The sequence below is a fragment of the Heterodontus francisci genome, chromosome 29 (genome assembly GCF_036365525.1).
Source record: "Heterodontus francisci isolate sHetFra1 chromosome 29, sHetFra1.hap1, whole genome shotgun sequence".
Lineage (NCBI taxonomy): Eukaryota > Metazoa > Chordata > Chondrichthyes > Heterodontiformes > Heterodontidae > Heterodontus > Heterodontus francisci.
This window is the reverse complement of record NC_090399.1, coordinates 21,764,940-21,782,319: the sequence shown is the minus strand read 5'-3', so window position 1 is coordinate 21,782,319 and position 17,380 is coordinate 21,764,940. Positions and strand designations below refer to the sequence as shown.

Genomic DNA, 17,380 nt, shown 5'->3' with positions numbered 1-17,380 from the left:
TCTTCCCCTTGTGTTTATAATGTCACTGACACACACACACGCAGATCAGAGGGAATCTTCCCCTTGTGTTTATAATGTCACTGACACACACACACACAGACCAGAGGGAATCTTCCGCCTGTGTTTATAATGTCACTGACACACACACACAGCCCAGAGGGAATCTTCCCCCTGTGTTTATAATGTCACTGACACACACACACAGCCCAGAGGGAATCTTCCCCCTGTGTTTATAATTTCACTGACACACACACACAGACCAGAGGGAATCTTCCCACTGTGTTTATAATGTCACTGACACACACACACAGCCCAGAGGGAATCTTCCCCCTGTGTTTATAATTTCACTGACACACACACACAGACCAGAGGGAATCTTCCCCCTGTGTTTATAATGTTACTGACACACACACACACAGACCAGAGGGAATCTTCCCCCCGTGTTTGTAATGTCACTGACACACACACACACAGACCAGAGGGAATCTTCCCCCCGTGTTTATAATGTCACTGACACACACACACACAGACCAGAGGGAATCTTCCGCCTGTGTTTATAATGTCACTGACACATACACACACACAGATCAGAGGGAATCTTCCCCCCGTGTTTATAATGTCACTGACACACACACACAGCCCAGAGGGAATCTTCCCCCTGTGTTTATAATGTCACTGACATACACACACACAGATCAGAGGGAATCTTCCCCCCGTGTTTCTAATGTCACTGACACACACACACACAGACCAGAGGGAATCTTCCCCCCGTGTTTATAATGTCACTCACACACACACACACAGACCAGAGGGAATCTTCCGCCTGTGTTTATAATGTCACTGACACACACACACACAGATCAGAGGGAATCTTCCCCCTGTGTTTATAATGTCACTGACATACACACACACAGATCAGAGGGAATCTTCCCCCTGTGTTTATAATGTCACTGACACACACACACACAGACCAGAGGGAATCTTCCGCCTGTGTTTATAATGTCACTGACATACACACACACAGATCAGAGGGAATCTTCCCCCCGTGTTTATAATGTCACTGACACACACACACGCAGATCAGAGGGAATCTTCCCCCTGTGTTTATAATGTTACTGACACACACAGCCCAGAGGGAATCTTCCGCCTGTGTTTATAATGTCACTGACACACACACACAGCCCAGAGGGAATCTTCCCCCTGTGTTTATAATGTTACTGACACACACACACGCAGATCAGAGGGAATCTTCCCCTTGTGTTTATAATGTCATTGACACACACACACAGCCCAGAGGGAATCTTCCCCCTGTGTTTATAATTTCACTGACACACACACACAGCCCAGAGGGAATCTTCCCCCTGTAATTATAATGTCACTGACACACACACACACACAGATCAGAGGGAATCTTCCCCCTGTGTTTACAATGTCACTGACACACACACACATAGACCAGAGGGAATCTTCCGCCTGTGTTTATAATGTCACTGACACACACACAGCCCAGAGGGAATCTTCCCCCTGTGTTTATAATGTCACTGACACACACAGACCAGAGGGAATCTTCCCCCCGTGTTTCTAATGTCACTGACAACACACACACACACAGACCAGAGGGAATCTTCCCCCCGTGTTTATAATGTCACTGACACACACACACAGATCAGAGGGAATCTTCCCCCTGTGTTGATAATGTCACTGACACACACACACAGCCCAGAGGGAATCTTCCGCCTGTGTTTATAATGTCACTGACACACACACAGAGACCAGAGGGAATCTTCCGCCTGTGTTTATAATGTCACTGACACACACACACAGACCAGAGGGAATCTTCCCCCTGTGTTTATAATGTTACTGACACACACACACACAGACCAGAGGGAATCTTCCCCCCGTGTTTGTAATGTCACTGACACACACACACACAGACCAGAGGGAATCTTCCCCCCGTGTTTATAATGTCACTGACACACACACACACAGACCAGAGGGAATCTTCCGCCTGTGTTTATAATGTCACTGACATACACACACACAGATCAGAGGGAATCTTCCCCCCGTGTTTATAATGTCACTGACACACACACACAGCCCAGAGGGAATCTTCCCCCTGTGTTTATAATGTCACTGACATACACACACACAGATCAGAGGGAATCTTCCCCCCGTGTTTATAATGTTACTGACACACACACACGCAGATCAGAGGGAATCTTCCCCCTGTGTTTATAATGTTACTGACACACACACACACAGCCCAGAGGGAATCTTCCGCCTGTGTTTATAATGTCACTGACACACACACACAGGCCAGAGGGAATCTTCCCCCTGTGTTTATAATGTCACTGACACATACACACAGCCCAGAGGGAATCTTCCCCTGTGTTTATAATGTTACTGACACACACACACACAGCCCAGAGGGAATCTTCTGCCTGTGTTTATAATGTTACTGACACACACATACACAGCCCAGAGGGAATCTTCCCCCTGTGTTTATAATGTTACTGACACACACACACGCAGATCAGAGGGAATCTTCCCCTTGTGTTTATAATGTTACTGACACACACACACACAGCCCAGAGGGAATCTTCTGCCTGTGTTTATAATGTTACTGACACACACACACGCAGATCAGAGGGAATCTTCCCCTTGTGTTTATAATGTTACTGACACACACACACACAGCCCAGAGGGAATCTTCTGCCTGTGTTTATAATGTCACTGACACACACACACAGCCCAGAGGGAATCTTCCCCCTGTGTTTATAATTTTACTGACACACACACCCGCAGATCAGAGGGAATCTTCCCCTTGTGTTTATAATGTCATTGACACACACACACAGCCCAGAGGGAATCTTCCCCCTGTGTTTATAATTTCACTGACACACACACACAGACCAGAGGGAATCTTCCCCTTGTGTTTATAATGTCACTGACACACACACACGCAGATCAGAGGGAATCTTCCCCTTGTGTTTATAATGTTACTGACACACACACACACAGCCCAGAGGGAATCTTCTGCCTGTGTTTATAATGTCACTGACACACACACACAGCCCAGAGGGAATCTTCTGCCTGTGTTTATAATGTTACTGACACACACACACGCAGATCAGAGGGAATCTTCCCCTTGTGTTTATAATGTTACTGACACACACACAGCCCAGAGGGAATCTTCTGCCTGTGTTTATAATGTCACTGACACACACACACAGCCCAGAGGGAATCTTCCCCCTGTGTTTATAATGTTACTGACACACACACACGCAGATCAGAGGGAATCTTCCCCTTGTGTTTATAATGTCATTGACACACACACACAGCCCAGAGGGAATCTTCCCCCTGTGTTTATAATTTCACTGACACACACACACAGACCAGAGGGAATCTTCCCCTTGTGTTTATAATGTCACTGACACACACACACGCAGATCAGAGGGAATCTTCCCCTTGTGTTTATAATGTCACTGACACACACACACACAGACCAGAGGGAATCTTCCGCCTGTGTTTATAATGTCACTGACACACACACACAGCCCAGAGGGAATCTTCCCCCTGTGTTTATAATGTCACTGACACACACACACAGCCCAGAGGGAATCTTCCCCCTGTGTTTATAATTTCACTGACACACACACACAGACCAGAGGGAATCTTCCCACTGTGTTTATAATGTCACTGACACACACACACAGCCCAGAGGGAATCTTCCCCCTGTGTTTATAATTTCACTGACACACACACACAGACCAGAGGGAATCTTCCCCCTGTGTTTATAATGTCACTGACACACACACACAGCCCAGAGGGAATCTTCCCACTGTGTTTATAATGTTACTGACACACACACACAGACCAGATGGAATCTTCACCCTGTGTTTATAATTTCACTGACACACACACGCAGATCAGAGGGAATCTTCCCACTGTGTTTATAATGTTACTGACACACACACACAGCCCAGAGGGAATCTTCCCACTGTGTTTATAATGTTACTGACACACACACACACAGACCAGAGGGAATCTTCCCCTTTTGTTTATAATGTCACTGACACACACACACAGACCAGAGGGAATCTTCCCCCTGTGTTTATAATGTTACTGACACACACACACACAGACCAGAGGGAATCTTCCCACTGTGTTTATAATGTCACTGACACACACACACAGCCCAGAGGGAATCTTCCCCCTGTGTTTATAATGTCACTGACACACACACACAGACCAGAGGGAATCTTCCCCCTGTGTTTATAATTTTACTGACACACACACGCAGATCAGAGGGAATCTTCACCTTGTGTTTATAATGTCACTGACACACACACACAGCCCAGAGGGAATCTTCCCCCTGTGTTTATAATGTTACTGACACATACACACAGCCCAGAGGGAATCTTCCCCTTGTGTTTATAATGTTACTGACACATACACACAGCCCAGAGGGAATCTTCCCCCTGTGTTTATAATGTTACTGACACATACACACACAGCCCAGAGGGAATCTTCCCCCTGTGTTTATAATGTTACTGACACATACACACAGCCCAGAGGGAATCTTCCCCCTGTGTTTATAATGTTACTGACACACACACACACAGCCCAGAGGGAATCTTCCCCCTGTGTTTATAATGTCACTGACACACACACACACAGCCCAGAGGGAATCTTCCCCCTGTGTTTATAATGTTACTGACACATACACACAGCCTGGAGGAAATCTTCCCCCTGTGTTTATAATGTTACTGACACATACACACACACAGACCAGAGGGAATCTTCCCCTGTGTTTATAATGTCACTGACACACACACACAGCCCCGAGGGAATATTTCGCCTGTGTTTATAATGTCACTGACACATACACACAGCCCAGAGGGAATCTTCCCCCTGTGTTTATAATGTTACTGACACACACACACACACAGACCAGAGGGAATCTTCCCCTTTTGTTTATAATGTCACTGACACATACACACACAGCCCAGAGGGAATCTTCCCCCCTGTGTTTATAATGTTACTGACACATACACACAGCCCAGAGGGAATCTTCCCCCTGTGTTTATAATGTTACTGACACACACACACACAGCCCAGAGGGAATCTTCCCCCTGTGGTTATAATGTTACTGACACACACACACAGCCCAGAGGGAATCTTCCCCCTGTGTTTATAATGTCAATGACACACACACACACAGCCCAGAGGGAATCTTCCCCCTGTGTTTATAATGTTACTGACACATACACACACACAGACCAGAGGGAATCTTCCCCTGTGTTTATAATGTCTCTGACACACACAGCCCAGAGGGAATCTTCCCCCTGTGTTTATAATGTTACTGACACACACACACACACAGAGCAGAGGGAATATTTCGCCTGTGTTTATAATGTCACTGACACATACACACAGCCCAGAGGGAATCTTCCCCCTGTGTTTATAATGTTACTGACACACACACACACACAGATCAGAGGGAATCTTCCCCTTGTGTTTATAATGTTACTGACACATACACACACACAGACCAGAGGGAATCTTCCCCTTTTGTTTATAATGTCACTGACACATACACACAGCCCAGAGGGAATCTTCCCCCTGTGTTTATAATGTTACTGACACACACACAGACCAGAGGGAATCTTCCCCTGTGTTTATAATGTCACTGACACACACACACAGCCCAGAGGGAATATTTCGCCTGTGTTTATAATGTCACTGACACATACACACAGCCCAGAGGGAATCTTCCCCCTGTGTTTATAATGTTACTGACACACACACACACACAGATCAGAGGGAATCTTGCCCTTGTGGTTATAATGTCACTGACACACACACACACAGATCAGAGGGAATCTTCCCCCCGTGTTCATAATGTCACTGACACACACACACAGCCCAGAGGGAATCTTCCGTCTGTGTTTATAATGTCGCTGACACACACACACAGGCCAGAGGGAATCTTCCCCCTGTGTTTATAATGTCACTGACACACACACACAGACCAGAGGGAATCTTCCACCTGTGTCTATAATGTTACTGACACACACACACAGCCCAGAGGGAATCTTCCGTCTGTGTTTATAATGTCGCTGACACACACACACAGACCAGAGGGAATCTTCCCCCTGTGTTTATAATGTCACTGACACACACACACACACACAGACCAGAGGGAATCCTCCGCCTGTGTTTGTAATGTCACTGACACACACACACGCACACAGACCAGAGGGAATCTTCCCACTGTGTTTATAATGTCACTGACACACACACACAGCCCAGAGGGAATCTTCCACCTGTGTCTATAATGTTACTGACACACACACACACAGACCAGAGGGAATCTTCCCACTGTGTTTATAATGTCACTGACACACACACAGACCAGAGGGAATCTTCCCCCTGTGTTTATAATGTCACTGACACACACACAGACCAGAGGGAATCCTCCGCCTGTGTTTGTAATGTCACTGACACACACACACGCACACAGACCAGAGGGAATCTTCCCGCTGTGTTTATACTATCATTGATAGACACACAGGTACTAAAAGTAACCTTGACCTCTGGGGCAATTTTTGTGAGCCTGCATGATATTTGTTGGATTTCATCAAGTATACAATACCTTCTTGTTTCATCGCTCCTGTGTTTAGACATGTCAGCCATTTACTATAATTAGGACAATTTCTCGCAGTTTGTACCTGGTTTGGCAGATTGTTTTATGATTTGATATTCTCCATTTGCATCATTTGTTTTGTCCATTTCATGACTCTGTGTCTCTTTCTCTCTGCGTCTCTCTATCCTATCTCTATATCTCCAGTGTTTGTGTGTGAATGTGTGGACATTGCATAGAACAAATACACTTCATATATTTTAGGTTAATGGAGAACTGCAGCAACTGAATGGTATCAGACCAAATCAGGAGCCTAAACCTGAATCTTCTCAGCCCTCTCAGTATGGGCACTGCCAGTGAAAAGCTTTGTCCTCCAAAAAGGTATATTGGAATTGACTTCACTATTTCTCAGCTATAGACTGACTGGATTCTGTCATTTGAAAGACTTCATTATTACAGGCTTTCTGCCTGATTTCAGACCATACTCTTCGTCGAAACACAAACGTTGATAACACAAGCCCCTGGTACTTGGAACAGCCTCATCAGACTGTGAGCTCTGCCAGGTAACTCCTTCTTGAAGTGGGATTGCCGGCATCCCCTTAACATTGGGCTGGAGGTTGTTTGTTAGACTTGTACTTGCCCATTGACATTCTACGGGGTTTTGTGCGACGGACTGCTGTCAGTGGGACGTCCAAACGATGCACCACCCTCCACAGAGCATGAATGATCTGTGAAAACAGACTGACCCAATCAGATTGAAGAATCGTCTGTCTGAACCAGGAGGCGTAAGTTGGAATAGTGGATTCAGTGTCAATTCCTGTACAGAAAAGCAAACAAGGAGAGGGCAAGAAAGATTGGATTAAAAAAGTGAGTGATAAAAGAGGCAGAAAGAAAAAAGAAAAATATTTACAGTTTTTTAAAATCGCCAACAATAATTAAATCTGAAGGAATGGATTCAGACTTGTAAAAGTTAATTTTCCATGCTGGAGAGGTTGTTTATCCATAATTAAGACTTACCACATCGTTAAAAGGATACTTAAACTGGAATGAGTTGACTTAACATTTGGTGGAGCGTTTAGTCCGTATCTACACCATCAATACAGGAACTTCACGTTGTTCAATACATTGGAATGGGGAGCCAGACAATGAGATCAAACTGCATCATGCTTTGAGTCTAAACATCTTAATGATAAGGCAGAGAAGGAAAGAAAAGGAAGCAAATCCTACACTCCAGATCCCACTACCTTGTGGGACATCCTGCCCCATGTGTCCAAAGATGTGCGGGTAGAGAATCAGCCTGTTCAGTCACCTGGAGACCGATGGCAGAAACTAGCGACCTTGCGTAGACGTCATCCTCGAATTGACTCTCAGCCAATGACGACGACAATGAAGCAGTGATGCATCTTGGACATCAACGTCCACATTTCCACATTGATCGTGCATCTGTATTCACTGGAAGCTGCAGTCAGATTGGGTGTTAGACTCACCGTTACTTTTACAGTAAAATCAGACCCGATATGTTAACAGCTTTACTAGAAACACCAAACTTCATCCCACAAATTCCACAACGAGATGCTTGACCACTGGATGTGTTATTCGTGGTGTTGGTTGAGGGAGGGATGTTATCCAGGATACTGAGAGAATTCCCTGCCCTTCTTTTAATTATGCCACATGATCCCAGTATGTCTTGTTTGAATGTATCATCTAATAGCCAGTCGACAACAGCTTCATGAAATTAACAGGAATTTCAATTCTCATATTTATCACTCACAGTGTTGGACACAGCTTTATACATGAATGCAAAAACTCCTGGTATTCACTAACTCACACTATCAGAGAACAGCATCACTGTCAAGACAGTTGCAGTTCAAGTAGTGTGAGAATAAGAAATACTGAAATGTTGTTTCTGCAGCTTGTGGAAAGTTACCAAGAAGTCATTTGTGCACAACATAATGAAATCACTGAAAAAGTGAACTGATAAGGGTCTGTAAGTGGAGACCTTAAGACAGTACATCACTGACAAAGAGAATTGATAAGGGTATGTAAGTGGAGACCTTAAGACAGTACATCACTGACAAAGAGAATTGATAAGGGTATGTAAGTACAGACCTTGGGACAGTACATCACTTAAAAATTGTGCTTAGGCAGATAACAGAGAAACAGCAAGAGTTAGAACAAAGGATGTAGTGAATAAGAAACTGCCCCACTAAGATAAAGGCTGACAGCTGCAAGTTAAAACACATAATGGAGAGCCAAATAAGGTAAAACAAAAACAAGAGTTAGGGGCTAGAAAGTTAGAGTAGGGGGAGAAGTAAACAGAGGAGGAGACTGTAGCAACCATAGGATAGGTTAGTGTCATAATATGTTATAACCAATAATGTAAAATAAAGGCGTGGACAAATGGATTTGTATTGTATAAACATGAACTGAATATGTTGATCGGTGTGCCTGCTTGTAGGACACCCGATCTTGCAAGAACGTTAAATAAACTTACTTCTTCAGAGTTTGACTTGGTGTAAATTATTATCAAGTGGGCTACGTTTCTCACAATTGGGGGCTCGTCCGGGATCTCTTCATCATTGCCGGGACCGCGGCCGACGACAGACGAGAAGACGCGTCCCGTTAATTTAAAAACGGTCTCGTTTCTCTCGTTGGTAGCGGACCCGAGTAATCGACTGAAAATGATCCTAGGGAAGTCACTCTGAACGAGTATTTAGTGCGGCAGGTACACACGTGAAGTCAGGCAACTCCGTGCACGGACCAAGGTAAGAAAAACGACTTTTAAGTATTATCTTGGTGACTTATGGTTAACTGTAGGATAAGACCTTCTAAGTACCAAAAGTCCTTGAGGAGTGAATTTTACAGTCCTGCAGTATAAGACCCTTCAGCTAGGAGGTGAGTACTGTATGGTATAAGACCCTTCAGTTAGGAGGTGAATACCGTAAGGTATAAGACCCTTCAGCTAGGAGGTGAATACCGTGGGGTACAAGACCTTTCAGTTAGGAGGTGAATACTGTGGGGCAGTATAAGACCCTTCAGCTAGGAGGTGAGTACTGTATGGTATAAGACCCTTCAGTTAGGAGGTGAATACCGTAAGGTATAAGACCCTTCAGCTAGGAGGTGAATACCGTAGGGTACAAGACCCTTCAGTTAGGAGGTGAATACTGTGGGGCAGTATAAGACCCTTCAGCTAGGAGGTGAATACCGTAAGGTATAAGACCCTTCAGTTAGGAGGTGAATACTGGTTAACTGTAGGATAAGACCTTCTAAGTACCAAAAGTCCTTGAGGAGTGAATTTTACAGTCCTGCAGTATAAGACCCTTCAGCTAGGAGGTGAGTACTGTATGGTATAAGACCCTTCAGTTAGGAGGTGAATACCGTAAGGTATAAGACCCTTCAGCTAGGAGGTGAATACCGTGGGGTACAAGACCCTTCAGTTAGGAGGTGAATACTGTGGGGCAGTATAAGACCCTTCAGCTAGGAGGTGAGTACTGTATGGTATAAGACCCTTCAGTTAGGAGGTGAATACCGTAAGGTATAAGACCCTTCAGTTAGGAGGTGAATACTGGTTAACTGTAGGATAAGACCTTCTAAGTACTGCAGTATAAGACCCTTCAGCTAGGAGGTGAGTACCGTAGGGTACAAGACCCTTCAGTTAGGAGGTGAATACTGTGGGGCAGTATAAGACCCTTCAGCTAGGAGGTGAGTACCATAGGGTATAAGACCCTTCAGTTAGGAGGTGAATACCGTAAGGTACAAGACCCTTCAGTTAGGAGGTGAATACTGTGGGGCGGTATAAGACCCTTCAGCTAGGAGGTGAGTACCGTAGGGTACAAGACCCTTCAGTTAGGAGGTGAATACTGTGGGGCAGTATAAGACCCTTCAGCTAGGAGGTGAGTACCATAGGGTATAAGACCCTTCAGTTAGGAGGTGAATACCGTAAGGTACAAGACCCTTCAGTTAGGAGGTGAATACTGTGGGGCGGTATAAGACCCTTCAGCTAGGAGGTGAGTACTGTATGGTATACGACCCTTCAGCTAGGAGGTGAATACCGTAGGGTACAAGACACTTCAGTTAGGAGGTGAATACTGTGGGGCAGTATAAGACCCTTCAGCTAGGAGGTGAGTACTGTATGGTATAAGACCCTTCAGCTAGGAGGTGAATACCGTAGGGTACAAGACCCTTCAGTTAGGAGGTGAATACTGTGGAGCAGTATAAGACCCTTCAGCTAGGAGGTGAGTACTGTATGGTATAAGACCCTTCAGTTAGGAGGTGAATACCGTAAGGTATAAGACCCTTCAGCTAGGAGGTGAATACCGTGGGGTACAAGACCTTTCAGTTAGGAGGTGAATACTGTGGGGCAGTATAAGACCCTTCAGCTAGGAGGTGAGTACTGTATGGTATAAGACCCTTCAGTTAGGAGGTGAATACCATAAGGTATAAGACCCTTCAGCTAGGAGGTGAATACCGTAGGGTACAAGACCCTTCAGTTAGGAGGTGAATACTGTGGGGCAGTATAAGACCCTTCAGCTAGGAGGTGAATACCGTAAGGTATAAGACCCTTCAGTTAGGAGGTGAATACTGGTTAACTGTAGGATAAGACCTTCTAAGTACCAAAAGTCCTTGAGGAGTGAATTTTACAGTCCTGCAGTATAAGACCCTTCAGCTAGGAGGTGAGTACTGTATGGTATAAGACCCTTCAGTTAGGAGGTGAATACCGTAAGGTATAAGACCCTTCAGCTAGGAGGTGAATACCGTGGGGTACAAGACCCTTCAGTTAGGAGGTGAATACTGTGGGGCAGTATAAGACCCTTCAGCCAGGAGGTGAGTACTGTATGGTATAAGACCCTTCAGTTAGGAGGTGAATACCGTAAGGTATAAGACCCTACAGTTAGGAGGTGAATACTGGTTAACTGTAGGATAAGACCTTCTAAGTACTGCAGTATAAGACCCTTCAGCTAGGAGGTGAGTACCGTAGGGTACAAGACCCTTCAGTTAGGAGGTGAATACTGTGGGGCAGTATAAGACCCTTCAGCTAGGAGGTGAGTACCGTAGGGTATAAGACCCTTCAGTTAGGAGGTGAATACCGTAAGGTACAAGACCCTTCAGTTAGGAGGTGAATACTGTGGGGCAGTATAAGACCCTTCAGCTAGGAGGTGAGTACTGTATGGTATAAGACCCTTCAGCTAGGAGGTGAATACCGTAGGGTACAAGACCCTTCAGTTAGGAGGTGAATACTGTGGGGCAGTATAAGACCCTTCAGCTAGGAGGTGAGTACTGTATGGTATAAGACCCTTCAGCTAGGAGGTGAATACCGTAGGGTACAAGACCCTTCAGTTAGGAGGTGAATACTGTGGAGCAGTATAAGACCCTTCAGCTAGGAGGTGAGTACTGTATGGTATAAGACCCTTCAGTTAGGAGGTGAATACCGTAAGGTATAAGAACCTTCAGCTAGGAGGTGAATACCGTGGGGTACAAGACCTTTCAGTTAGGAGGTGAATACTGTGGGGCAGTATAAGACCCTTCAGCTAGGAGGTGAGTACCGTAGGGTACAAGACCCTTCAGTTAGGAGGTGAATACTGTGGGGCAGTATAAGACCCTTCAGCTAGGAGGTGAGTACCGTAGGGTATAAGACCCTTCAGTTAGGAGCTGAATACCGTAAGGTATAAGACCCTTCAGCTAGGAGGTGAATACCGTAGGGTACAAGACCCTTCAGTTAGGAGGTGAATACTGCCGGGTATAAGACCCTTCAGTTAACCATGGGAAATAAATCGTCTAAAAAGGAAGACGATGGGAGACAAGGAAAGTCTGCCGGCAACATCCCTCCAGAAAGTCCATTGGGACGGATGTTGGAGTATTGGGATTTAGAGTCAAAAACCAAGGAGAAAAAGACCCAAATATGATCTAAGGACAGCAAGAAGGACCACCCCTAAACCCGACGATAACGACGACGATAGAGACAAAGAGTCTCCAAAGACAATGATGCCCTTGAGAGAGGTACCAATAGGAAATAATGAAATTGGATTTGTTAGTGCACCATTAAAGTCAGGAGAGGTAAGAGTGTTTAAAAAGGAAATGAAAGTCCTCGTAGAAGACCCCTGAAAATTTGGGAAAGAGAAAACCCTCCCGGGGTAGGGGGAAACGAACCAGCTGAACAAAAATACCCGAATCAAGACCCGCAGTGGCAGAACAATAATATCGGCCATAGGGGCCAGATGAAAGACCTTAGAAATCTGATAGTAAAAGGCATTGTTGTAAACAAGTAGTTGAAGCCCCTGCAAAACTTATGCCTTTACAGAGTTACCGCAGGCCCCTCTTATGGCACAAGCAGGCGACGTATTGAGTGCGACCCCTCTGGGTGTTGAAGGCTGTTTCTAGACAAATAGAGACCATTAAAGGCACCTAGGTGGGATCAAGGGATTGATTTTTTAAAATGTTTTGAAGAATCAAAAGGGGGGACTGTGAGAACAGAATTTAGATTTTAGAATTTTTAAGAACAGAATTACATGGGAACATTTAAGATGAAACAATTAATCAGTCATGTATTGCTAACAAGCTAGCTTCAGTGCTGTAGGGAGGGACAGCTTATCAGAAATGACTTCATAACTTCAGGGCTGCAGAGGCAGCTTGGCCTTGCAGCTGGTACAGCGAGAGAGAGAGAGAGAGAGACATTATACTTCAACAGCACTCTTCTTATCACCCAGACATGACAATCCTAGGGAAAAGTTAGAATGAAAAACATACCGACCAGGCTAATACACGCCCCCTTGTTAGAGGGTGGCTCAGCCTACCCTTCTGATTCAGCAGTTGCTGAGTTTTTTTATATTTGCTTTTATATTATACTGTTTAAATGTTATTTGAGTAAATAGATCCACATAATCCTAGTGAATATAAATAATCATATATAAGTTGATCAGTAGAGAGAGAAGGTTATCATAGAATGATAAAAGGGGGGAATGTGGAAGTGAGCAGAAAGGCATGGCACTATGCTTAATGGGAAATATAGCTAGCCAAGTTAGGAATAGTAGCTTTGCTGAGCTTTGATTTTAAGTGGCAGAAACCACAATGAAATAGCTAAAAGGGATGGCCAGAGTGTGTGCAAGCTGTGGCAGCCACAGCACTTCAGACCAAGGAAGTCATTTTACCTCGAAGCTATTACAAGAAATAGTTAGGGGATTGGGAATCCAATGGGACTTCCATACCCCTTGGCACCCTCCCTCTTCAGGGCGGGTGGAAAGAATGAATCAGACCTTAAAGAAACACCTGTCCAAACTGATACTTGAAACAAGGCTACCCTGGACAAAATGTTTACCTATAGCGATACTCAGAATTCGGACAGCCCCTAGAAAAGATGTGGGACTGTCCCCCTATGAAATACTATTCGGATTACCCTATATGGGAACCAGGGGCGAGATGCCAACCTTAGAAACTAAAGATTCATTTCTAAAGAACTATATACTGGCGTTGTCTTCCTCATTGTCATTCCTCAGGAAGCAAGGCCTGTTAGCACAGACCCCACCTCTCGAATTTGCAGTGCACAAGATCCAACCAGGAGATTGGGTTCTGGTGAAATCGTGGAAAGAGACTAAACTACAACTGAACTGGGAAAGACCATACCAGACTCTCCTAACCACTGAAACAGCTATAAGAACGGCAGAAAGAGGTTGGACCCACTACACAAGAATCAAGGGGCCGGTACAAACCCCGGCCGAGGAAGGAACTTGGACAACCGAATTAACGGAAGAACCATTGAAAATAAAGCTAAAAAGACTTTGAGTAACGAACTTTTTTTTATATAGCGGCGCGAGCGCGGAAATACTGTCTGTAATATTGTGTGCCTTCTCTCTTTCTTTTCAAAAATAGCCAGGAAATAAAATGGGTTGGATGTTTTTGTATTACCCACTTCCAATTAGACAACAAGGTGTTTGGAGTAACAGTTAGAGAAGGGAAAAAGAAAGGTGAATTAAAATGTTGTTTTCAGGTAACAATAGATAAGACTGGTAAACCATCTAACAAACTAAAAGGGACCTCTCATAACGATCCTAACACAGTAAAAATAATAGAAGTAAAGGACCTGAGAAAGACAATTGAGATAGAAACCGGTTACGGGGACACAAATGCCTGGGTAGAATGGATAAAATTACCTGTAAAAAGTTTGAACAAAAACAGTTGCTATGCTTGTGCATCTGGTAGACCGATAGCTCAAGTAGTACCTTTCCCGCTGGGGTGGGAGCGTGACCGAAAGGGCATGGAATGCATGTTAGCCCTATATCAGGATAAGACGGCTTGGGGTATTCAAACTTGCATATCCTTGTCAATAATGTTCCCTCCCCTAGAGAAAGAAGATTCAAGGACTCCCCCTTCATTTTTAGCCACCGGTGTGAATCACACATCATGCGTACATCGACACGGTGCGGAGCTAACCAGCAATATGGGAGAGTTGAAGTCATGCATAGAGACTGAGGATGTAACTGGAAGAGTCAGGGGAGGGAACTACTCATCATTGAATGTTCCCAGAGCGGATTTATGGTGGTATTGCGGAGGGAAAATCCTGAGACAGACCCTACCCTCCCAGTGGAAGGGGACGTGCGCAATTGTTCAATTGGCAATACCATTCACCTTGGCATTTGAGAAATAAAAGATAATAACGAGGGAAAGGGGTAAAAGGGAAGCGATAGCGAACTCTTTTGACGACCAGGTATACATGGATTTCATAGGGGTCCCAAGAGGGGTACCTGATGAATTCAAGGCCCGAAACCAAATAACCGCCGGTTTCGAGTCTTTGTTTTGGTGGGTCACTATTAACAAGAATGTAGATTGGATAAATTATCTTTATTACAACCAATAAAGATTTATAAATTATACTAGAGATGCGGTAAAAGGTATAGCTGAACAATTAGATGCAACTAGTAGAATGGCTTGGGAAAATCGACTGGCTCTAGATATGATCTTAGCAGAAAAAGGAGGTGTGTGTATAATGTTAGGAGGGAAATGTTGCACATTTATCCCAAATAACACAGCACCCGATGGTTCAATCACCCGAGCACTGCAAGGGTTAACAACTTTAGCAGAGGAGATGGCTGAAAATTCAGGAGCAGACACTTCCCTGACGGGGTGGCTTGAATCCTGGTTTGGAAAATGGAAAGGCATGATAATCTCGGTTTTTACCTCCTTGATCATGGTTGTCGGAATACTAATAGCCATCGGGTGTTGTATTATTCCTTGTGTAAGAGGGCTGACACAGCGATTGATTGAGACAGCTTTGACGAAGCAGATGTCAATACAAAGAGGCCAGGAAGAGAGTATGTACCTGTTAGGTAATGACAAATTGGATAGTATCAACGGAAATACAGACATTGAAAAGGCGGCTGAAATAATGCTCAGAGGATTTGAGAGGACATATGAGAACCCTCCGCAGTATGTAGAAAACAACAAGGATTAAGTAAAAGAAAAGGGGGAATTGTGAGAATAAGAAATACTGAAATGTTGTTTCTACAGCTTGTGGAAAGTTACCAAAAAGTCATTTGTGCACAACATAATGAAATCACTGAAAAAGTGAACTGATAAGGGTCTGTAAGTGGAGACCTTAAGACAGGTTCTTTACCCAGAGAGTGGTCGGGGCATGGAATGCCTTGCCTGGGGAAGTTGTTGAGTCAGAAACTTTAGGGACTTTCAAACGGCTTTTAGATAGGTATATGGATAAAGGAGAATGATGGGGTATAGATTAAATTGTCCTTGACAGAGGACAAAGGATCGGCACAACATCGTGGGCCGAAGGGCCTGTTCTGTGCTGTATTTTTCTATGTTCTATGTTCTATCACTGACAAAGAGAATTGATAAGGGTATGTAAGTGGAGACCTTAAGACAGTACATCACTGACAAAGAGAATTGATAAGGGTATGTAAGTACAGACCTCGGGACAGTACATCACTTAAAAATTGTGCTTAGGCAGATAACAGAGAAACAGCAAGAGTTAGAACAAAGGATGTAGTGAATAAGAAACTGCCCCACTAAGATAAAGGCTGACAGCTGCAAGTTAAAACACATAATGGAGAGCCAAATAAGGTAAAACAAAAACAAGAGTTAGGGGCTAGAAAGTTAGAGTAGGGGGAGAAGTAAACAGAGGAGGAGACTGTAGCAACCATAGGATAGGTTAGTGTCATAATATGTTATAACCAATAATGTAAAATAAAGGCGTGGACAAATGGATTTGTATTGTATAAACATGAACTGAATATGTTGATCGGTGTGCCTGCTTGTAGGACACCCGATCTTGCAAGAACGTTAAATAAACTTACTTCTTCAGAGTTTGACTTGGTGTAAATTATTATCAAGTGGGCTACGTTTCTCACAGGAGGAGGCCCACCACCAACATTCCTACTAAGCTACATGGGTGCACAGTCACACAGCAGCCTCGAAGGCACTGTGCGGGCAAAAAAATTTGAAGGGACTGCTCACTGAAAAAACTGGCCATGCACAAGAACTAAATTTGAAAAGGAACATTGCCCACTACCACTGTTTCAGGATAAGTATGGAAACACAGAAAATAGGAGCAGGAGTAGGCCATTCGGCCCTTCGAGCCTACTCTGCCATTCATTATGATCATGGCTGATCATCCAACTCAGTAACCTGTTCCCACTTGCTCGCCATATCCGTTGATCCCTTTCGCCCCAAGAGCTATATCTAACTCCTTCTTGAAAACATACAATGTTTTGTCCTCGACTGCTTTCTGTG

At 44.4% G+C, this 17,380-nt stretch overlaps 1 long non-coding RNA gene across 1 annotated transcript; it reads left to right on the top strand.

Moving 5' to 3' along the window:
- The first annotated feature begins 8,544 nt into the window (after positions 1–8,544).
- LOC137346183 (uncharacterized) lies at positions 8,545–16,923 on the top strand. The gene is made up of 3 exons (XR_010968671.1): positions 8,545–9,411; positions 14,137–16,241; positions 16,515–16,923. It is a non-coding gene; the product is annotated as an uncharacterized lncRNA (long non-coding RNA).
- The last annotated feature ends 457 nt before the right edge of the window (positions 16,924–17,380 follow it).